Source organism: Thalassophryne amazonica, chromosome 9 (genome assembly GCF_902500255.1).
Source record: "Thalassophryne amazonica chromosome 9, fThaAma1.1, whole genome shotgun sequence".
Lineage (NCBI taxonomy): Eukaryota > Metazoa > Chordata > Actinopteri > Batrachoidiformes > Batrachoididae > Thalassophryne > Thalassophryne amazonica.
Genome location: NC_047111.1, coordinates 90,058,053 through 90,082,186, shown reverse-complemented (window position 1 = coordinate 90,082,186; position 24,134 = coordinate 90,058,053). Strand labels below are relative to the sequence as shown.

The window sequence follows — 24,134 nt, the reverse complement described above, 5'->3', positions numbered from 1 at the left end:
AAGATGAAATTTCAGACCCCTCCATGATTTCTAAGTGGGAGAACTTGCAAAACCGCAGGGTGTTCAAATATATATATATAGTGTGTGTGTGTGTGTGTGTGTGTGTCCTGGTAGTCAGGAGGATATTTGCCTGCAGTAAAAACAGTCAAAAAGGTGCCAAAATATAGTACAACACACTCTTAACACAAAACTTTCTTTAAAATGTTTTGCTGCATATGTTTAATTCACAGAACCTTTCAACATGACCTTTACACAAAAATTGCAAGGACCTACAAATAATATTATTATGAAGTTGAACAAATAAATAAATACAGCCAACACAGCTCCAGTTTGCACAATCTTTTTCTATGCCGGTGTCGCCGACCGAACGGTCCCCCTAAAAATCGCCCCCCCTAAAAATCGGTCCCCCTAATGACGCAGTTCACGGATTAACACTTCGTTTCTGCTTCAAACTGCACACCAGTCATCATCTTTCTCAGCGACAAATATCTGAAGCTTTTGTACAACAATCATTTCCACATAAATTCACCATTATTTCATCATAAAAGGCGGCAGAAATGATCAGAGCGTGGTGGCTAAATGAGCTGCCAGTGATACGTTCACTGTGCGTTGGCCATTTCAAAGCATCACAGAATTTCGCCTCGTTTGCTTAAAACTGTCTTTACAATGATTTAAGAGGTTTTATCTTTATCATCTGATGGTTAATAATCTCATTAATCCAATTTATTGCTTTGGGTGAAAAGACTCTGTCTCAGACGTGCTGCTGTGGTCCGAAATGACGTGTATGCAAATGCAACAGGCGGACCGATTCTTAAGGGCGGACCGTTCGGTCTGCCACACCGGTCTGTGGGACAGCAGCCTTCAGCACTGACAGGCTGAACATTTGATGTATACAGGGCCTTTCAGACTGAGTGCGCAGCGTGCTCATTTTGTCACCTCCGCTCGCATTTTTTTTTTTTGCAAAAGTGGACTCAGCGACAATGCATCTGAATGCGCAGAGGGGGTGGAAAGTCACTACCTGGCTTTTCGAGCGTCCACTGAACAACAGTGACAATCGCCACAACATTAGTATTAAAAAGCAGAAGAATGACGGGCATCACCCTGTTGGGAGGAGCTTTTTTTCAGCTACTGTTCAGAGTGAGGCCAGGTGGAGCTGAAGTGGCTGGCCCCACCAGAAACCCACACACCCGATCAAAGAGAGAGAGACACACACAGCCTGTGTGATCAGGCAGACATACCTAATCTGAAATTCTTCACTTTTGAATACACACACACCCACGCAGTTGGAGCAACAGAGCTTCTGCAAATTTGTCTGAGGTGAGAGTAATCTGAAAATAAAATGTGGCATTAGTGCACCAATGAACACTTAAGTTTTATCAGCTAACGTCGGCTTTATAGCTGCAGAATCAATCACTCAAACTGAGTGAACGTTATATATTTATAAATTGATCTATTTTTATTTTTACCAAATAAATCTACACAATAGGTTTTCTTAATTGTTAGTGCTGTAACTACAAGAACAGTAGTTTCTTTTTTTATATTCTTATTCATATTCATCCAACCGTCAGTTCTTTTATTTTAATTTTTTTAACTTTCGAGTAATCAGACCTTTAAGAAAATAGTACAGCTCTGTTTTATGTCTCTTAATATTTTAAGAAAGATATTTCTTCACTTGTCCCATTATCAGGAACAATTCAACATTTTCTGTGCAGAGAACCTTATAAATACAGATGCACTTCAAAAACCTCCAGTGATGGAGCTGAACACCAAAACCTGAAGTCCAGACAGAAGATAAGAACATCTCTGCTCTTCAAAATATGAGGAAAATGTCTCAAAAACTCCACCAAAAGGTCAAAGCTGCAGAGCAGACCTTCATCTGGATAAATGTCCTGAGGGTCAAGCTTACCTGTCGTCTCATACCTGGTGCTATGCTTCTTAATAAAACACACACACACATATCTTCAACCGCTTAGTCCAATCAAGGGTCATGGGGGGCTGGAGCCTATCCCAGCAGTCATAGGGCGTGAGGCGGGTACACCCAGGACAGTCAGGACCAGTCTGTCCTTAATAAAACAAAGGCTCTTTAAACAGCAACTATTTGAGTATTTGAAAAAGCTGTTTCCTTTTATATTTAACATTAAATGACTAACTCATTAAACATGTCCATGAAGTCAAAATTCAGTCAATGAGACACTTCCAAAGGTAGAAGCCCTGTCCCTATTTTGAATAATTTCAAAGCATTCACAATCACTAGAATATTCATATTCACATTTTAGTAATTACTCAGTCCTGATTGCAAAATTAAAAGCTATCACATAGTCAATGAGGACCCAATTAAATGTTGAAATGACAAAATTCAAAAATTATATCATGAGGTTTATGTCACATTGAGAAATTATAATTAACAGACACAGTCTGTCATTGTTATCATTTCCTGTTGTTTATAATAAATATTTACATTTTTGGTGTCTTTTTTCCTGGATGAAATGCAGATATGAATGAATGACTCTACCAAACTTAAAAATGTACACATTACTTTTCATGCTATTTTATTTGTCAAGGTTCATTATCATGTTAATCAAGAAATTATCTCATCTGAAACAGCAACGGACAAGTTATGGTTTTAATTTACAGATGAACATCAAGTTTTCTAGTGTAAAAAAGTTTTTTTTTTTTTTTTTTTACATCAAACTGTACAGCAAACAGAAATTAATCTTGAGGTAAAAAATAACATGTTTGCACAATGCTTCTCATTGAAAATGATGGGTTTTAGACCGATGCATGCCATGTTTGCGCGCTCTGTGTGAAAGGCCTTTAACAAATGAAGTGGTGCTGTGGGAGGGACTTTGCTACAAACCAAAAAACAGCGATTCATATTTTAAAACACTGGTATGGCTTAGGTCAGGGGCCATTGGCTCAATATGATAGGCTCTTCATACACATCAGTGGGCAGAATAAATTCAAGTAATTCAAGATTTGTAATGCTTTGTAATCTACTGTAAAAGACACAATGTGAGGCAATTCAACTTAAATATGATTCGTATTTCATATGTCTGTAGATCATAAATAACATTGAAAAGGTTAAAACACATTAATATTTGATGGACATAGCATTTGATCTCTTCTTTAAAAATGACATGGTAGCTTTAATCCAGTCAGGTAGAGAGCTGTGTCAGATGATTTAACACTGTGTAAATGTAAACCCACACACAGTACCTTTAATCCAGTGAGGCAGAGTTGTGTCAGGCAGTTTTCTGTAATCTCAAGTTGTTGTTTTTTTTTTCTTTCAACATTTTTCAGTGGGATTGCATTACTTTGTCCGTTTTTTTTTTTTTTAACAATTTTAATAATTTTCTCATTTGAACAAGAGCTGAACCTGACTGATTTGACTGTCAAACCTGCTCTTTGATAAAGGATAAGGATAAAGCCTGTATGAAAAACTTTCTGAATCATAATTTTTCACACTTTCCTGTTTCACTAACATTAGGTTGTGAGCTGAAGATGATAGTTTATGATCATTAAGTTGCTCTGCTGCTTTAATGAGCATTTAGCACCAAAGTCCACTGTTCACACAAATGATCATGTGATCATTTGTAAACAGTTTGTCAACAGTTCCAGGAAAACTATTAACTTTTGTTTTCATGTGAAAATGAGTGAACTTTCGGCTGTGCTCTGCAGTTCCTCTCTGAGCTGCAGAGCACAGTGCTCTAGCATCATGGAACGCTAAAGTCGCTGGTACTGGTGATCTCTTTTTAAAACATGTATTTGTGAAGGCGGAACGTTGCGACCACTGTGTCGTTACATTCAGCACTGCAAAAATGAACTGGCATATTGGTTGTTATAAATGCCCAATGCCAATATCTGTAAAAAATACTGAATATCTGCGCCAATATTTGGCCAAACTGATAATAGGTCGACCCTTAGTACTGTAGAATCCTGAACAGAAATGATGCATTTTTAATTACATCAAAGTGGTCACATGTTTTTCATGGTAAATGGTAAATGGACTGCATTTATATAGCGCTTTTCCATCCGCATCAGACGCTCAAAGCGCTTTACAATAATGCCTCACATTCACCCCGATGTCAGGGTGCTGCCATACAAGGCGCTCACTACACACTGGGAGCAATAGGGGATTAAAGACCTTGCCCAAGGACCCTTAGTGATTTTCCAGTCAGGCGGGGATTTGAACCCAGGATCTTCTGGTCTCAAGCCCAACACCTTAACCACTAGACCATCACCACCACCTCTTCATATTTATTAATAAATATTAGATACTGAACAGCTCCTCGTTGTTTGTAGATAATCCAATTATGTTAAACTTGATGAAAACAAAAAGTAAGTCCTTTATTTGCACTCGGGGTCTCCAGAGCACATCCGAGGTGGATCTGCATGTTGAACAGGCACAAGTTTTACGCCGGGTGCCCTTCCTAATGCAACTTCACCTTACATGAAGAAATGTGGCAGGGGTGGGGTGTGAACCAGGAACTTCGCACTGAAACCAAGTGCACTAATCACTTGGCCAAAACCCCTGACTGCACTGTATGTACTTTAGCAGTTTAATTCAAGCATGGGCACAAAATAAGAACTCTGATAACACATTTTTTATGGAGCCTTAAAGTTTTGTCTCACACTAGATAAGGGCTATGACATGTGAAACCATACCTTTTTGTAGTCCTCAATCAGAATCTCAACAACAATGTTTTGGAACTTAATATCCAACATGGCGGCCACAGTTTCCTCCTTTGCTCTCATCAGTGTGGGTCCAAAGATAACCGCCATGTTTGAAGGCCACATTAGATTTTCTTTACTGTGACCACAAACACTGTCAACAAATACAAACTTGGGTTAAACAAAATCTAACTTCAACAGTGTTTTCAGTGATATAATCAATATTAAGTCATCTTACTTCAGAAAGAGAAATGCCACAACAATAATAATGTTAGACATAACAAAAAGTAAAAAAAAAAAAAAAAAAAAAAAAAAAAAGTAGTTATCATCGACTTACTTGACCAAGTGTTTGATAAGCATCTCCAGCATCTCGCGATTCTTTCTGGTAGTTTGTAGGTAAGTGAGTGGATTTCACTCAGCCGAAAATCAAGACTGTCTGACTCTGTAAAAATAAAATAAAATAGTAAGTCACCTAACAGATGAAGTTAGCACAGCATAAATCTAGTTTTATACAATCTGTACAATACATTCACTTCAGCACTAAAATTCCCTATAAATTACAAAAAATTTATACATTAATAGTCAAACACTCCTAAAATATGTTTCAAGGAAAATAATTCATATAAATGGGGGTCAAATTGGGGTTAAGGCCAGACTGCAGTTGCGCCTCCTTATATCCCATTTCAAAGGGGTTCATTTCTTTCATGAGGTAGTTAATCACAGAAGAGATGTCTGTTACATTAACCAGACTTTCCCTCAATTTTTACGAGCTCCTGACTGGCTCACTGCAGAATAAACAAATTCAAGAGCCATCTATTTAGTCCTTCATTAATCCTCAGTCAGGACTCAGGACAGGATTAGTTTTTAACCATTTGTCTTCTAGTTAACGTTGTCGTCAGAGTATCACTAAAACACTGCCATATGCAAAGGTAAGAGAATGAATTATAACAGCGTCCACCAATTCTGATTCCTTCCTAGCGTCATGCATTTTAGTGTGATCTGAGAAAGCACTCCTTAACACTGAGCAGACTGAAACAGATTATTTTTTAATGATCCAGACTGACGGTGTGTTTCAGCAGATACAGCAGAGCCACTTTGCGTGAGTTTACATTGACTTCAAAGGTATTCATCAGGAACAACATTTTTATATATACTGCAGCCGCTGATCTGCTATTTACCTCGTACCTCTCAGATCAGTTTATCCCCTGATGGTTTATCATTTTCTATATTCTTTTTCATATTTGTACTATAAGCAGCACACGTACAGAGCTGACTATGGAATATGAACTCTCTCTAGCAGGTGCCAGTGTTCACCAGGTGGCAGCACAAGTGATGATGTTTTTCATGTGAACTCCAGACCAATGTTCAAACATTTTGAAGCAGTGTTTCAAATGAGTGATAAAATTTGCAGCACAGACAAAAAGTTTTGGGATCACTCCCAGCCACATGTTCCAGCTATCCTTTAATTGTGATTTTAATTTCCACTTCTGTCATATATTTAGCCCCATATCTGCCCATGTGCTGGACATTTTATTTCTCCCTGTTGTTGCTAGCACAATTCATTAGCTCATGCTGATGTAACGGTCAGAGCGCACCAACAAGTACACTAACTGGTCACTGTTTCAATAAGTGGCTGCCAAACTGCACACAAATGCCACAGCTGTTCATAATTTTCCACAATCCATCCATCGCTATGAGCCATCCAGCAGGTGGCAGACACATCTATGAATTATTATGTTGGCAAAACAAAGCTGCTTTTGGGATTGATTTGATGCAACAAAGTTCACCATGAATTAATCAGTTCATAGTCATTACCTACTCTTACTAATTTTGTGAGTTACAAAATGAAAACATATAAAGTTTTTTGTTTGTTTATTTGTTTTTTGGATCATCAACACAAACTGCTGGCTGGGATGCACTAACCCACGTGCCCATTCATGTAATTTTTAGCTGTTTAAACACTAGAGTGTTACCAGTTCAACAATAAAACTGAACTTAGGTGCTCAAATCAAAGAGACCACTGAGTTTAGAGCAGTGGTTCCCAAACTGCAGGGTGATATTTCAGGGGACTCAACAACTTGGGATAAAATGCAAACATCAAAGGTTCAATTAATTGAGTCACATGGGAACAAAAATCAAAACCCTAAAGGTATAAGATCGCTAAAACTATGAAAATCTATTCAGTGAAATACAAAATGAAACAAACCCTTCCATCTGTATATTTCTTCCATGGACATTGTACAACCCCTGGCAAAAATTATGGAATCACCGGCCTCGGAGGATGTTCATTCAGTTGTTTAATTTTGTAGAAAAAAAAAGCAGATCACAGACATGACACAAAACTAAAGTCATTTCAAATGGCAACTTTCTGGCTTTAAGAAACACTATAAGAAATCAAGAAAAAAAGATTGTGGCAGTCAGTAACGGTTACTTTTTTAGACCAAGCAGAGGAAAAAATTATGGAATCACTCAATTCTGAGGAAAAAATTATGGAATCACTCTGTAAATTTTCATCCCCCAAATTAACACCTGCATCAAATCAGATCTGCTCATTGACAATGACCCTATGCCATGACATTGACCCTATGTGTCTTTTTGCAAGGAATGTTTTGCAGTTTCTGCTCTATGGTAAGATGCATTATCATCTTGAAAAATGATTTCATCATCCCCAAACATCCTTTCAATTGTCCAAAATATCAACATAAACTTGTGCATTTATTGATGATGTAATGACAGCCATTCCCCAGTGCCTTTACCTGACATGCAGCCCCATATCATCAATGACTGTGGAAATTTACATGTTCTCTTCAGGCAGTCATCTTTATAAATCTCATTGGAAAGGCACCAAACAAAAGTTCCAGCATCATCACCTTGCCCAATGCAGATTCGAGATTCATCACTGAATATGACTTTCATCCAGTCATCCACAGTCCACAATTGCTTTTCCTTAGCCCATTGTAACCTTGTTTTTTTCTGTTTAGGTGTTAATGATGCCTTTCGTTTAGCTTTTCTGTATGTAAATCCCATTTCCTTTAGGCGGTATCTTACAGTTCGGTCACAGACGTTGACTCCAGTTTCCTCCCATTCGTTCCTCATTTGTTTTGTTGTACATTTTTCAATTTTTGAGACATATTGCTTTAAGTTTTCTGTCTTGACGCTTTGATGTCTTCCTTGGTCTACCAGTATGTTTGCCTTTAACAACCTTCCCATGTTGTTTGTATTTGGTCCAGAGTTTAGACACAGCTGACTGTGAACAACCAACATCTTTTGCAACATTGCGTGATGATTTACTCTCTTTTAAGAGTTTGATAATCCTCTCCTTTGTTTCAATTGACATCTCTCGTGTTGGAGCCATGATTCATGTCAGTCCACTTGGTGCAACAGCTCTCCAAGGTGTGTTCACTCCTTTTTAAATGCAGACTAACGAGCAGATCTGATATGATGCAGGTGTTAGTTTTGGGGATGAAAATTTACAGGGTGATTCCATAATTTTTTCCTCAGAATTGAGTGATTCCATATTTTTTTCCTCTGCTTGGTCTAAAAAAGTAACCGTTACTGACTGCCACAATCTTTTTTTCTTGATTTCTTATAGTGTTTCTTAAAGCCAGAAAGTTGCCATTTGAAATTACTTTAGTTTTGTGTCATGTCTGTGATCTGCTTTTTTTCTACAAAATTAAACAACTGAATGAACATCCTCCGAGGCCGGTGATTCCATAATTTTTGCCAGGGGTTGTATTATTAACTACTGGTCCTACGGTCTTAAGGGCCCCTTCACACATAATACGAATAAGTACAAATCAGGGAGAATCACGGCGGAACAGCTCATATAAGCGAACCACAAAAACATCAAGCCAACAGGCAGGCGTGAACAATCCCGCTGCTACGGTTTCATGCACGAAACCGTCACAATGGGAACACAATGCGAGCAGCTGGAGCATGTGTAAACACATCGCGCAGCTGCTGTGAAAAAAAACAATTACATGCCACCCATGGGATTTGAACCCGCAATTTCCAAATGCTCTAATGGCCAGACAGAAACTTTACCACTGTGCTACCATCACTGGCCTGTAAAAGGTGCAGAAAAATGGCTAAAACCAACAAACCGATGGACGTATTTAAGAAAAATGAAAACCACACACCATAAAAAACACCGCATTTTTTTGAATCCCTCTTATCAAACGGACAATACAAGTATGAACCATCTGTTCCTCTGTAGGTGCCCCATGGTCACAGACGTACAGTCATGAAATTACATGAATGAGAAGCAGGGCGCTCTTATATCCACATCTGCTGAACCCAGTGTGTGCGGGGCAACACGCGTGTCTTGTAGATGGCGCGCTGCAGGACAGACACCTCGTCATGTGGAACAGAGCTCACGTGGGTGACGTGATATTCAGATCGCCTACTGCGTGTTATGATCTGACGGTCCGTATCACCTGGAGCAGCCTGTCAATGTGTGCGCTGTGCACACTATCCAGCCCGTCGCAAAAGCGATATATGTTTTTATGTATTTCTATGTGAGGGCAGTAAGCACACAGACGCATGTGTCCGTCAAAACATGGTATGTGTTCTAAGTGCCAAACGAGCCGTGTTAGATGTTCGTGTGGCCGACACCTGCTGCGAGGGGCTTGAATAGGCTCTCACAGGGCACACTCTGTCTTTCAGCCGCTGGTGTGTGCAAATAGTTGTGGCAACAGGTGTACAACGCGTTGGAGACTGCTCAGATTTTTCACAATTGGCATGCAATTCCTCCTTCATGCGGTAATCAACATAAATCGTGTTATGTGTGAAGGGACCCTAATGTTTGTATCAAATCATTTGCAAGATACATTTCCATCGGCTCTAAAGGAAGACTTTGTCAGAAACTAAAGCAGTGTCAAGGTAACAGCAACAAAAAAAGAGAGAGAAAGTGCACATGAGAAAGAGCACACCTCAGATTACAGGAACCACTTAGGCTACAGAGCAGGTTTTACTATTAAATTCTACAAGCACCACAAGTTCCTAGTTGCACCAATTGAACATTTTTTCAGGAAAATGTTTTGATCTTTGACTCCAATGAGCTGACCTCTCGCTGTATCCAATACTGCCAATACCAATGTCATGACTATACAACCATTTATAAATGTTTTAACTGGAAACTCGTGAATTCTTATATCAATTCTCACAATTTAATAGGTTCTTCCACTCAAAAGTACCAACAACCAAGTTTCACAAAAGTCTGTTTACAACTTTCATATAACCCTACTAACAGGTATACTGAAGCATAATATAACCTGCTCTGAGTAGATAATAGTACAACAGTGTATAATGTTGTATTCTGCAGTGGGTTGCAGCGACACAATGTTGCAAAGACACTAAGAAAAAGTTACCAGAAAAAAAGTTATGCAGGAATAGGTAAAGAAAAAAAACAACAACATCAATTTAATGAAGGGCATTACATGGAAACTAAAGCTGCTTGTTGTCTTGGGGAACTTATGCAACTTCTTGATGGAAAACAGGCTGCAGTAGTAGTGATTCTATATCTTTCTGCATTAGTTTCTTCTGGCAAGTTTATTTTCTTAGTGTCTTTGACAGAAAAAAGCTGATGGCATTAAACTTACTAATCTCCATTTTACGCCAATGCTGTATGACAGAAAAATCTAACAGGACACACATTCCCTTCAGTGCCTTCTAGACTGCTCTAACATCGCCTGTTCAACGGCTGAACCTGCAGCCTCACTTTAAAAAAAAAAATTATTAGCAATGAATGACGCTTCTGTTGCACCTGGTATCCAGCCCTCCAGCCCCCCCCCCACCCCCCACCCCCAAAGTAATGTTTATCCATATTCAAGCAGATGTCAAGACACCTAACACCTCACAGACTCACTGCTCAATCACACATAACCCTCGAGCACCCGATGGAGGATGTAGAGCTGGTCCAGTGTTCTGCGACCAGGATGAAAACCACAGTGCTCCTCCTGAATCCGAGGTTCGACTATCGCTCGAATTCTCCTGTCCAATACTCTGGAACAGACCTTACCGGGGAGACTGAGGAGTGATGGATGAGTCCGCCTCTGAGTTCCCAGTCTCTGCTTCCTCTTCAGAAGACGTGACGATAGGATTGAGGAGATCCTTGAAGTATTCCTTCCACCGCACGACAACATCCCCAGTCAGGGTCAACAGCTCCCCACCCGCACTGTAGACACTGTTGGTGGCGAGCTGCTTCTGCCTCCGGAGGTGTCGGACGGTTTGCCAGAATTCTTCAGGGCCGACCGATAGTCCTCTATGGCCTTCCCGAACTCCTCCCAGACACGGGTTTTTGCCTCTGCGACCACACAGGCTGCACAGAAGTCCAACACCTGAACACCACTCGGGTTCAGATCGGGGAGGCTGTGCTTCCCGATCACCCCCCTCCAGGTCTCACTGTCGCTGCACACTTGGGGACTGAAGTTCCCCAAGAGAACAATGGAGTCCCCAATTGGAGCACTATCTAGTACCCTCCAAGGGACTCCAAGAAGGTCGGGCACTCTGCACTGTTGTCTCTGCCCGTAGGCTGAGACAACAGTGAGAGACCTGTCCCCAACCCGAAGGCGTAGGGACGCGACCCTCTCGTTCACCGGGGTGAACGCCAACACATGGCGACTGAGCTGGGGAGCAATAAGCAATGCTACCCCCGCCCGCCTCTCCCCGTGGGCAATGCCAGAAAAGTGGAGCGCCCAGCCCCTCTCCAGGAGTTGGGTACCAGAGCCCAAGCTGTGCGTGGAGGTGAGCCCGACTATCTCTAGTCGGTACCTCTCAACCTCCCTCACAAGCTCAGGCTCCTTCCCCCCAGCGAGGTGACATTCCAAGCCCTGACAGCCAGAGGCTGTGATCGCAGACCGTGCCACCGGGCCACACGCCCTCGACCGCCACCCAGTCCTCTCTGCACCCAACCCCCATGACCCCCTCTGCAAGTGGTGAACCCACAGGAATAGTTTAGGAACAATGTTTCTCAATTTTCAATTGCAAGGAATTTAGGGATTCCATCATCTACAGTCCATAATATAATCAGAAGATTCTTAGAATCTGGAGAACTTTCTACACGTAAGCGTCAAGGCCAAAAACCAACATCGAATGCCCGTGACCTTCGATCCCTCAGATGGCACTGCATTAAAAACCAACATCATTACGTGATGGGCTCGCGTGGGCTCAGTAACACTTCAGAAAACCACTGTCAGTTAACACAGTTCGTCACTACATCTACAAGTGCAAGTTAAAACTCTACCATACAAAGCGAAAGCCATACATCAACAATATCCAGAAACGCTGTCCCTTTTCTGGGCTCAAGATCATTTGAAATGGACAGACGCAAAGTGGAAAAGTGTGCTGCGGTCTGATGAGTCCACATTTCAAATTGTTTTTGGAAATCATGGACGTTGTGTCCTCTGGACAAAAGAGGAAAAAGACCATCCAGACTGTTACCAGTGCAAAGTTCAAAAGCCAGCATCTGTGATGGTATGGGGGTGTTAGTGCCCATAGCATGGGCAACTTACACATCTGTGATGGCACCATGAATGCTGAAAGGTACATCCACATTGTGGAGCAATACATGCTGCCATCCAAGCAGCGTCTTTTTCAGGGACATCTCTGCTTATTTCAGCAAGACAATGCCAAGCCACATTCTGCATGTGTTACAACAGCGTGGCGTCGTAGTAAAAGAGTGCTGGTACAAGACTGGCCTGCCTGCAGTTCAGACCTGTCGACCGGTTGAAAATGTGTAGCGCGTTATGAAGAGCAAAATACGACAACGGAGACCCCAGATTGTTGAACAACTGAAGTTTTACATCAAGCAAGAATGGGAAAGAATTCCATCGATTAGTGTCCTCAGTTCCCAAAAACGCATATTGAGTGTTGTTAGAAGGAAAGGTGATGTAACACAGTAAACATACCACTGTCCCAAATTTTTTGAAACGTGTTGCAGGCATCCATTTCAAAATGAGCAAATATTTAAACAAATAATAAAGTTCATCAGTTTGAACATTAAATATCTCGTCTTTGTGGTGTATTCAACTGAATATAGGTTGAAGAGGATTTGCAAATCATTGGATTATGTTTTTATTTACATTTTACACAATGTCCCAACTTCAACAGAATTGGGGTTGTAGGATTAAAAATGAATGATCAGGATCAATGCTCTCTGATCAGCGACAAACATCAGCAATGTACAGTGAGGCAAATAAGTATTTGATACACTGTAGATTTTGCAAGTTTTCCCACCTACAAAGAATGGAGAGGTATGTAATTTTTATCGTAGGTACACAGGAAATTTTGCTGAGTAAAATTTACTCTGCTAGTATAGCATTTGATCCCAGTCTAAATAGAATAAGTTACACTATCACAGAACCATCCCTGGTTCTCAAGACCAGGCACCTAAGTGGCTTACTTCTCTTTTTTTTTTTTTTTTAGCTATTTAGATATACTTTAGTATACACTAGTGGAGTTCTACCTTAGAACTGGAATGTATAATAGAAGATATACCTTACTGAATTTCCATAGAGTGAATCAGCTCGACAGTTGTCGCAGACTGAACGGTCCGCCCCCTAAACGTTGGTCCGCCCTGCCTCCACTGTGCATGTGTCATGTTGGAGCCCAGCTGACTGTGTGACACAGAGTCTCTCCACCCAAAGCAATCAAATGGATTAATGGGATTATTAATTATCAGAAGAACAGATAAAACCTCTTGAATCATTCTAAAGTCAGTTTCAAGCAGAAACGAGGCCATTTTAAGCAGAAACAAGGCTTTACACGATGACACAGTGAAATGTCCGATGTGCAGTGAAGGCATCAGCTGACAGCTTGTGCATCCTCACCGCTCCGATTGCTTCCTCCGTCTGTTATTATGGAATAATGCTGAATTTATGCGGACAGGACTGTTGTACAAAGGCTTCAGATATCTGTCGCTGAGACAGATGATGATTGGAGTGCAGTTTGAAGCAGAAACAAGGTCGTCATCAGTGAATCGTGGCTGATGACATAAGCGCAGTGAAGGCAGGGCTGACGGAGGACCATTCAGTCTGCGACACCATCTGTTCAATCCAAGTGGTTTTACTCCAATAAGAGTTGATTTTACACTGATTTGAGTTGATTTAGCTCTGTGAAAGAGTATAATTCACTCTATTTGGACTGGGATCAGACGCTAACCCAGCAGAGTAAATTTTACTCAGCAAAATTTCCAGTGTACACTTCAGCTGTGAGGGACAGAATGTTAACAAAAATCCAGAAAATCACATTGTATGATTTTTAAATCATCCATTTGCATTTTATTGCATGAAAAAGTATTTTATCACCTACCAACCAGCAAGAATTCTGTCTCTCACAGACCTGTTAGTTTTTCTTTAAGAAGCCTTCCTATTCTGCACTCTTTACCTGTATTAACTGCACCTGTTTAAACTCGTTACCTGTATAAACGACAACTGTCCACACATTCAATCAATCATACTCCAACCTATCCACCATGGCCAAGACCAAAGAGCTGTCTAAGGACACCAGGGACAAAATTATAGACCTGCACATGGCTGGGATGGGCTACAGGACAATAGGCAAGCAGGTTGGTGAAAAGACAACAACTGTTGACGCAATTATTAGAAAATTGAAGAAACACAAGATGACTGTGAATCTTCCTTGGTCTTGGGCTCCATGCAAGATCTCGCCTCGTGGGCTGTGGATGATTCTGAGAAAGCCCAGAACTACAAGGGGGAACCTGGTCAATGACCTAAACAGAGCTGGGACTACAGTCGCAAAGATTACATTAGTAACACTACATCATCATAGTTTAAAATCCTGCAGGGCACACAAGGTCTCCGTTCACCACTGAGGAAAGGGAGGTGCCCAGGGGGCATCCTTACCAGATGCCCGAACCACCTCAACTGGCTCCTTTCAACTTGAAGGAGCAGATGTTCTACTCCGAGCTCCCCATGGATGACCGAGCTTCTCACCCCATCTCTAAGGGACACACCATCCACCCTCCTAAGGAAGTACATTTCGGCCGCTTGTACCCACAATCTAGTTCTTTCGGTCATGTCCCAACCCTTATGACCATAGGTGAGAGTAGGAACGAAGACTGACCAGTCGATCGAGAGCTTCGCCTTTTGGCTTAGCTCCCTTTTCATCGCAACAGTACGGCAGAGTGAATTCAACACCATCCCTGCCGCATCAATTCTCTGGCCAATCTCACGCTCCATTGTCCCCTCACTTGTGAACAAGACCCCAAGGTACTTGAACTCCTTCACTTGGGGCAAGACCGCATTCCCTACCTGTAGTAGGCAATCCATCGGTTTCCTGCTGAGAACCATGGCCTCAGATTTAGAGGTGCTGATCCTCATCCCAGCTGCTTCACACTCAGCTGCGAACCGATCCAGTGAGTGTTGGAGGTCACAGGCTGATGAAGTCAACAGGACCACATCATCTGCAAAAAGCAGTGATGAGACCCTGAGCTCACCGGAAACCCTCCTCCCCCTGACTATGCCTCAACATCCTGTCCATGAATATCACAAACAGGATTGGTGATAAGGTGCAGTACTTGCGGAGGCCAACCTCCACCAGAAACGAGTCCGATTAACTGTCGAGCACCTGAACACAGCTCTTGCTTTGTGAGTACAGAGATTGGATGTCCCTGAGAAGGGATCCCCTCACTCCATACTCCCACAGTATCTCCTGGGGTACCTGATCAAACATCTTCTCCAAGTCCACAAAACACATTTAGACTGGATGGGCATACTCCCAGGTCCCCTCCAGGATCCTTGTGAGAGTGAAGAGCTGGTTGGTTGTTCCACAACCAGGATGGAACCCGCATTGTTCCTGTTTGTCATAGGTTTGACTATCAGCAGAACAATCCTTTCCAGTACGCTGGAGTAGCTTTTGCCAGGGAGCTGAGCAGTGTGATACCCCTGTAATTGGCCCGCATGCTCTGATCCCCCTTTTTTTTTTAAATATGGGGAACACCACCCCAGTTTTCCACTCCTTAGGCACTGTCCCAGACCTCAACACAATGTTGAAGAGACACCTCATCCAAGACAATTCCTCCACACCCAGAGCCTTCAGCATTTCTGGACAGATCTCATCAACCCCCAGTGCCTTGCCACTGCGGAGTTGTTTGACTACTTCAATGACTTCCACTAGGGAAATTTATGAAAATCCTCAATCCCCCATTTTCCCCTCCTGAGGTGCCTCACGGTCCACGAGAAGCACCTTGGTGCAGATCAAAAGTCCTTCTCCATGGTTGCCCCGAACTCCTCCCACACCCACTGCTGTGCCTCCCCCAATGTAAAAATCATACAATGTGATTTTCTGAATTTTTTTTTTAGATTCTGTCTCTCACAGCTGAAGTGTACCTACGATAAATGAAAAAATAAATGCAAGACTTGCAAAATCAACAGTGGCTCAAATAGTAGGTCAAATATTACCAATAAAACACGAGTGATCAGAAACAAAAATCAGGATCAAAGGTCGGGAGTGGAAAATGACAAAAGACCTAAAGACAGATGTGCTGGACCTTGTCAAACATATGCTCTGTGAGTGCCCTACTAGTTATGCATGTACAGTAGTGTTCAGAATAATAGTAGTGCTATGTGACTAAAGATTAATCCAGGTTTTGAGTATATTTCTTATTGTTACATGGGAAACAAGGTACCAGAAGATTCAGTAGATTCTCACAAATCCAACAAGACCAAGCATTCATGATATGCACACTCTTAAGGCTATGAAATTAGGCTATTAGTAAAAAAAAGTAGAAAAGGGTGTGTTCACAATAATAGTAGCATCTGCTGTTGATGCTACAAACTCAAAACTATTATGTTCAAACTGCTTTTTTTTTAGCAATCCTGTGAATCACTAAACTAGTATTTAGTTGTATAACCACAGTTTTTCATGATTTCTTCACATCTGCGAGGCATTCATTTTTTGGTTTGGAACCAAGAATTTGCTCGTTTACTAGTGTGCTTGGAGTCATTGTCTTGTTGAGACACCCATTTCAAGGGCATGTCCTCCTTCACATAAGCAACATGACCTCTTCAGTATTTTGACATATCCAAACTGATCCATGATACCTGGTTGCTATATATAGGCCCAACACCATAGTAGGAGAAACATGCCCATATCATGATGCTTGCACCACCATGCTTCACTGTTGTCACTGTGAACTGTGGCTTGAATTCAGAGTTTTGGGGGTCGTCTCACAAACTGTCTGCGGCCCTGGACCAAAAAGACAATTTTACTCTCATCAGTCCAAAAAATATTCCTCCATTTCTCTTTAGGCCAGTTGATGTGTTCTTTGGCAAATTGTAACCTCTTCTGCACGTCTTTTTATTAACAGAGGGACTTTGAAGGGGATTCTGCAAATAAATTAGCTTCACACAGGCGTCTTCTAACTGTCACAGCACTTACAGGTAACTCCAGACCGTCCTTTGATCATCCTGGAGCTAGATCACTGCCGTGCAGCCTTTGCCATTCTGGTTATTATTCTATCCATTTTGATGGTTGTTTTTCTGTTTTTCTTACACGCATCTGTTTTTTTGTCCATTTTAAAGCATTGGAGATCATTGTAGATGAACAGCCTATAATTTTTTGCACCTGCGTATAAGTTTTTCCCCTCTCCAACCAACTTTTTAATCAAACTACGCAGTTCTTCTGAACAATGTCTTGAACGTCCCATTTTCATAGGCTTTCAAAGAGAAAAGCATGTTCAATAGGTGCCCGACTTCATCCTTACATAGGGGCCACCCGATTCACACCTGTTTGTTCCACAAAATTGACAAACTCACTGACTGAATGCCACACTACTATTATTGTGAACATCCCCTTTTCTACTTTTTTAACTAATAGCCCAATTCATAGCCTTAAGAGTGTGCATATCATGAATGCTTGGTCTTGTAGGATTTGTGAGAATCTACTGGTACCTTGTTTTCCATGTAACAATAAGAAATATACTCAAAACCTGGATTAATCTTTTTTAGTCACATAGCACTACTATTATTCTGAACACTACTGTAAAAACAATTTTGATTTTTGAGTTTTTTCATGTAAAAAAAGAAAGATTGTTTTTTTGGCCTCATCTACAAACACACTGTAATTCTGAGGTCTTTGAGCAAACTGAAACTTTGAGTTAACTCTGACAGACAGCAGGAGAAACAGCAGACCTGATGATTGGCGATACCAAGCAGCATGTTACGCATAATGAAATATCACAGAGCAATAGATGCTCCACATTTCTACACCAAGAGTATGAGGGACTGAGAGAGTCACACCCACTTACAGAGGGGTTAAACACAGAGAAATTACACAAGCTACACTCAGGACAATATGTCAATGAAGAATGTGAGAAAAGAAGTGCACAGTAGATTATTAGTCTCACTGCAAAACAGATCGAGACGATTGTAATGGCTATGTCTCCTCTGTTGTTTGTGTCTGTCCATGGTGATAGCATCAAAATGCAAAGAGCAATTTTAATTAAACTTAACAATAAATTCAGTGGCGAATCCACTCGCAACACAGGTCATGTTAAAGTTATAGGTCGAAGAAACAGGTCAAGTTAGAGGTCATCATCTTCAGTCATAAGGCCTTCGTTCTGGGGCCGCCGTGGCTTGCTAATGCCGGATGGCCTTCACCCTACTGAGAAGGCGCTGCCATCTTGTCTGCGAACATACATAGAGCTCTACAGGGAGGGTAACATTAGGATTTTACAGCAAGCCACAGAGCAGGTGATTACAGACCCTGCAAGGCTTATGACAAATGTGGGTGTGGAATCCATTAGGGTAGTGAGGAAATTAGTGCAGAAAATCCACTATGGTGATGGTGCAGTTTTATGCGCCAGGGAGGGAAATTCATCAAGTTAAGACTGTGGCCTGTTTCCGTAGAATGTGTCCATAAAAATTATAGAGGTATATGCTTTGCAAACTTAATACCAATTACTCCATTGGATGACGATGAAACTGAGGATGGCCTGTTGGCTGTTCCAGCAATATCAAATATTTGTGTGTGCTACCTACAACCCGCGTGAAATGTCTCAAACCTAAACCTACTTTCAGGCATCTTATATATGCTACTCTGGAACCACTCCTAAATCACAAACAGTCCAACTGTCAACCCCACTGAGGTCCTTAGTCTGGATCTCATTAACATAAGATCGCTGTCCTCAAATCACTGTTGATTAATGACCAAAATATGGATTATCTTTAGAAATGATTGGGTTATGTGAAACCTGGCTTAAACCTACAGCTGTCCTCCCCGTTAAATGAGGCCTGCCAACCAGCGTACACATTTAGTCACATCCCTCATAATGCGAAGCAAGGCAGGGTCACAATATAACTCGTTTGAACATCTGATTCATCGCTCTGCGCACGATGCTACATATTGCCAAGGTCAGAAGAATAAAAATCAGCTGTATTACTTTGTCACTGTATATAGCCTCCAGGCCCATACTCTGAATTTTTAGATGAATTTGGTGCGTTCATCTCTAACTTGTCAACTAGTGCAGACAACATTCTGATTATTGGTGACTTTAACATTCATATAAATAAGCCTTCTGATCCCCTCTGCAAATCATTTCTGGAAATTGTGGATGCATTAGGATTTCAGCAATGCATTCAAGATTCGATGCACATTAGTGGAAATACCCTGGATTTGGTTCTCGCACGTGGTATTGCTGTCACAAATATTGACATCATGCTTGCATCGGTGGTGTCTGATCACTCACTTATTAGGTTATTAGGTTTACAGTTTCACTGCCGTGTTTAGTGGAACAACAACCTTATTTATCACTGCAGCGAGGCATCAACTGCTCACCTATGACTGAACTTTAAGCTAGACTGCCTGATATCTTAGCTTCACATTTGGAAAATGCCCAATCAGTAGATAGTCTTATAGATAAACTTAGTGCTCAAAACTATACTCAACATGATTGCGCCACCTTTGTTAAATCCACGCCTCCCAAAACACAATCACCTTGGTTATAATCATACACTACTGGCTACAAAGCGGACCTGATTACTCTGATTTGATCAACAAAAATAAGCATAATTGAAAGTTCTTGGTCAACATGGTGGCAACAATTATACATGGACAACCACCTATAGCTCACTCTCCTTCTACAGCACCAAGATTTCCTGGATTACTTCAAGAAGAAAATAGAAGACATTAGGTTGAGCATATCCCAGCATGCCTTAACCCAGCCAGTACACACTGCTATTGAGGTGGGTGCCATTACTGAGGTATTACCTAGATTGACAGAATTTGATAGTATCTCACTAGGCGTGCTGACAAAACCTGTAATGTCTACAAAAAGCACAACCTGCTTATTTGATCCTATACCAACAAAACTGTTTAAGGATCTGTGGCCCACTCTTGCGCAGACTGTGCTGGAAATTATTAATCTCCTCATTAACTTCTAGATCTGTTCTAAATGTTTAACATCTGGCAGTGATTAAACTATTACTTAAGAAAAATATCAATCCACAGAGACAGCTCTCACTAAAGTGGTGAATGATCTTCTGCTTGCAACGGATTCAGACACCACTACAGTTCTGGTGCTGTTAGATCTCAGTGCTGCATTTGATACTGTGGATCATCATATTCTACTCAATAGGCTGGAGAATCATTTTGCGATTACTGTAAGTGCCCTTGCATGGTTGACGTCATACCTGACCAGTCATTCTCACTGTGTTTTGTACAATAACACTACATCTAACCTTAGTGACATGAAATTTGGGGTTCCACAGGGATCCGTCTTAGGCCCCCTGCTTTTCTCTCTTATATAGCACCATTTGGGCACATATTGCGGCATTTTGGGGTTACCTTTCACTGCTATGCTGATGATACTCAGTTATACATGCCGATAACTGCTGGTAATCTCATCCACATAAAATCCTGACAAGACTGCCTTGCATCAGTGAAAAGCTGGATGTCTAGCCACTTCCTACTTTTAAACTCTGGTAAGACTGAAATGATGGTTCTTGGTCCAGTGAGACATCGGCATCAATTTGACCATTTAACGCTTAGCCTAGGCTTGTGTGTCGTATATCACACTGACAAAGTGAGGAATCTTGGGGTAATTTTTGATCCTCCGTTGTCCTTTCACCTCCACATTAGAGATATTACGAGGAGTGCTTTCTCCCACCTGTGAAATATAGCGAAGATTCGTCCCATCCTGTCTATGGCTGATGCTGAGACCCTGATTCATGCGTTTGTCTCTTTTAGATTGGACTACTGCAATGTCCTATTTTCTGGTTTACCGCAGTCCAGCATTAGGGGTCTCCAATTGGTTCAAAATGCTGCTGCCAGACTTTTGACACAAAGCAGAAAGTCTGACCACATTACACCCATTTTGGCATCTCTTCACTGGCTCCCTGTCCCAGTGAGATCAGATTTTATGGTTCTCCTACTAGCTGATAAAATTGTTCATGGACTGGCACCTCCCTACCTAGATGACCTAATTAAACCCTACGTACCGGCTCGGGCATTGCACTCTCAAGGTGCAGGACTACTTGTGTCCCCAGGCTGAATAAAAAGTCTGCATGTTACAGAGCTTTCTCTTATCGTGCCCCGTTCTGTGGAATGATCTCCCTGCATCAATAAAACAGTCAGATTCTGTAGAGACTTTCAGTTCAGACTTAAGACACACTTATTTTCCCTTTCGTATGGCTAGCATACTGGCATAGTATGTTTCTATGCTTATACTCTTAATTCATTTTATTAGGAAACAGAGCATGCCACGGCCTCAACTTTATCTAAATTCTGGGTCTTTTAGTGAAGCTTAGGGTTAGAGGCTGGCAATCACCTTAGTATTTCTTTTGTTTTTCTTGTTGCTTAATGCTGACAAATTATACTGTATTTGTTTTTTTTCCTGATGCTTGATTCTGCTTTTTTCTTTTCTCTCTGTTTTGAGGTGCGGCTCCATCCAGAGATGGGTGTGGTATATGTTCTGGAAACCATCCTGTGCGCCAGCAACATTTCTCGTATGTTTGTTTTGTGAATTGTTTTGTAATTTTGTGTATGTAGCATGGCGCAAGCAGAGGGTCACCCCTTTGAGTCTGGTCTGCTTGAGGTTTCTTCCTCAGAGGGATTTTTTTTTCCTTACCACTGTTGCTCTGGGGCTTGATAAGGTTAGACCTTACTTGTGTGAAGCGCCTTGAGGCAACCTTGTTGTGATTTGGCGCTATATAAATGAAATAAATTGAACTGAAATTGCCAAATCTCTATCGTCATCAAGGTGATGACATCAACCAAAGTCATAAAGTCAAAAAATTACCTAGCAACTGTTATCACCTAGATGCCTTGTTTATGACAGAATGCAGTCCAAGCAATGTGTTACCAGATAAAGTGCTAAATATGAAGTATATAGGAAAATAGCAAAGGTTCACAGTTATGAAAACTGCTAAATAGAGTATTTGACAGACAAACATATTTCAAGAAATTTTAAGCTCCGGTCACACAGCACATAGCAATCGCTGAACGAAGGAAAAAAGTCACAAAGCCACAAGTCATTGAGGAAAAGGTGGAAAGAATGAGCCGGCACTTCTCCCCATCACCGAAAAGTCTGCGAGTGTATCGCGCATAAAAGACCGAAACGAAACCGAAACTAACAAAAGAAAAACGAAGCGAACGGCAACCTTAACGCTGAGATCATCTCTGCAGCGAGTCTGTGCTCTCCACAGCCACTTGCACCTGTAATGTCATCACAACAGGTCTGTGTTCACTACAACAACGTGCGTGCACACATGCACGTTTGGAGGCAGAGACGGCTGCATGGCGCAAAGCAACGCCGTGATGAAGCCTCACGGGACATGTTCTAGTATGTCCAGGCACATCCACAGTTTCTCGGATAATCACTCGATGGAAAAAACCACCGACAGCTGTCTGGAACGCCGTCCTGTGAGACCAAAACGGAGGTGGTTTTGTCTCGCTCCAGTAGCGAATCCATTGTGACGCGCGAAGCCTCGCTTGGCTTTCCATGAACAAAATCTCTTGTTAAAAGTGAAATCTGCCAGAAAATGGTTGATGTCCAGCTCTTGTGATAACCAGAGAAAGTGCACACGATGGTCCCAGCTCCACAGAGCCATCCGTTTAGAATGATCCGGTGGTTTGTGGCTCTCGATGGCGGCACGGAGGCGTGGCGCGCGAGACATCCTTAAAGCCGTAGTAACAGTCCTTATTCTCTGTGAAGCCCGTAAAATTTTCACCGAAAGCCAGATAAATTTTTCTAATGGTTTCCAGCTGCCAGTCTCTAACAGTTTATGAAAAAATTATGATGGAAAAAAAAGCCCAAATCATTCCTCCATTTCCTGACAATGACAATCCACCGAGGGGTGGACCACTCCTCACTCAAAGCCTGCTCACAGGCGAATGACGCAACCGACAGGTGTGGAAAAACTCACGCATGCGCCACAGAGGGTTCAAGCTTGTCTGATGCAATCACACGTGATTCCAAATCCATATGGTTTTTTTTGAAAAAAATAATGTCGGATACTTTTCTAATAGACCTCGTAAGTCCAGATTTCTTGTTGCGTTTTGGCTTAGGTGTCCTTCTTAGTGCTGTGTGACTGGGGCATTAAGCACTTCAAAAGGTGATAAACCTGCAAGGTGACTGGTGTACATTTTTGATGAAACTCTTAAATATCATCAAATATGATGTACTTAATGGTGCGTTTACACATAGGCAAGATGCGTTACGAATGTCATATTTGGGTCATTCTTGGCACATTCCTGATATTCTTACGTGACTTAACGCATCTGAATAGGTTTCTTAATAGTCTGTGTTAGTGAGTGATATTCATGATTTTCGTGGAGCGTGTTTTTCGCTGTCAAAAAATCTTCCACGAATGTCACCACACCACCCTCATTTGGTCTCATGTCGTGGAGCGTGTTGATCCCTCTTGATTAGTGGTGATCTTTAATAGAGCATGACAGCGTTCTTCTCTGTTGTGCGCACAATTAAACCCTGCTGCACCGCATTCAGTGTCATGGCTGCAGTATGCCGAAGAAGGAATGTGATGCCAAGTCGGCTAAAAGCCTCGTTCCAGTGCTCCTCAGTGCGCTCCTGCAGGTTTCCCACCTGCTGCTGCGCCTGATGTTTGGGAAAACAAGCAAGATGAAAGTCACGTGGAGTCACAGATCTGGCTCTCTCAGTCTCCTCTTCCTTTCTGTGCCACTCCATGGCACAGAGCCTAACTAAGCATGCAATCACAAAGTTCTCTGCTTCTGCTGCTTCTTCTGCTGGATTTTGGAGGAGCAAACAGGATCTGAATTGTTCAGCAACTGACAGTTGGATGAATATGGGTGTGTGTTTAGAGACAATTCGCCTCATTCACGATGATGATGTTACGCATGATAGCGCGCAACATGCGGAACATTATTCTTGACCGTGCGTAATGGTTCCTGATAATTCTCCATCAACACGTGCCATTAATCGTAATGCGTGGTAACAGGTTGCAGCAGTTCCTAAGGACAGCTGACGC

General features: G+C 41.7%; 1 protein-coding gene and 1 long non-coding RNA gene across 2 annotated transcripts in view; both read right to left on the bottom strand.

Annotated features, from left to right (window-relative positions):
• LOC117517636 (oligophrenin-1-like) overlaps positions 1 to 24,134 on the bottom strand; it is a 205,872-nt gene that overhangs the window by 37,633 nt on the left and 144,105 nt on the right. The gene's annotated exons all lie outside the window — the stretch shown is intronic.
• Positions 1,788 to 23,743, bottom strand: LOC117517638. The gene is made up of 3 exons (XR_004562776.1): positions 23,732 to 23,743; positions 7,927 to 7,935; positions 1,788 to 1,920 (listed from the first exon to the last, which is right to left on the bottom strand). It is a non-coding gene; the product is annotated as an uncharacterized LOC117517638 (long non-coding RNA).